We start from the raw sequence: 809 nt of genomic DNA on the forward strand, positions 1-809 counted from the left end.
TTGCAAATTTGCCTCCTGTACAGAATTGTTGCAAAAGCCTGACTTGAATCTTGCACGAATTCTGGTCCCCTGTTCTTGCCTCCCGTAGAACTGGATGCTATATTAAGTTGTTGGTTCTTGAATTGTATCTTGCCTACTGTCTTGCACCTTGCTTCTGCAACAAAAAAAGACGGATCTAATTAATTGTAGTAACGTAGTTGTTTTGTTGTATGAACTTATTCGGTAGGATTAGAACATTGAGTTGCTTACATGATATAAAAGAGAGCAAAAATGCTAATGTTTCATTTACATTATGCCGCTTACATATTAATTTCTTCCCCTATTATGTCTTCTAAAATGTGTAGATGCCCGACCTTGATCTAAATGAGCTCCCCGATCACTTTGTTGATTCTGATGGTGGCCCCCTGTACTGCACACAAGCCTAACTAGAAAAAGTACCTATTTATATCGAGGGGGTGGGCGAGTTGCCGGATTTGTGTTATGCTACTGTCCAAGATGTCCTTTGTGTGGAGTTTCATGTTGCGGCGGGTGCAGCTACTGGTGCGTCTAATGCGACGACAACTATTGAAACTATCGCACCCGTCCCTGCCATGTTCAGCCCGGCTCACGCCTGCTCCGGGCTAGGCGATTTGGAAGGGTGAGTGACGGTTTGGGCGACTTGGCCTACCTGGTGCGGTGACCTAGGTCACCGCGTGAGACGAGTGTGTGTTTCCCGGCTAGGCGTTTTGGAAGGGTGCGTGATTGTTTGGGCGACTTGGTCTACCGGGTACAACGACCTAGTTCACCGGGTGAGGCAAGCGTCTGTTTCC

The 809-nt window shown here is 46.8% G+C and overlaps 1 long non-coding RNA gene across 1 annotated transcript in view; it reads right to left on the reverse strand.

The window, feature by feature from the left end:
• Window positions 1-809, reverse strand: part of LOC123069159 (uncharacterized) — a 5,810-nt gene continuing 5,001 nt past the window's right edge. Inside the window, exon 3 of the long non-coding RNA XR_006432327.1 lies at window positions 1-154. This is a non-coding gene — a long non-coding RNA (uncharacterized lncRNA). The remainder of the gene's footprint in view (window positions 155-809) is intronic.

This window comes from Triticum aestivum, chromosome 3B (assembly GCF_018294505.1).
Source record: "Triticum aestivum cultivar Chinese Spring chromosome 3B, IWGSC CS RefSeq v2.1, whole genome shotgun sequence".
In the NCBI taxonomy this organism is placed as follows: domain Eukaryota; kingdom Viridiplantae; phylum Streptophyta; class Magnoliopsida; order Poales; family Poaceae; genus Triticum; species Triticum aestivum.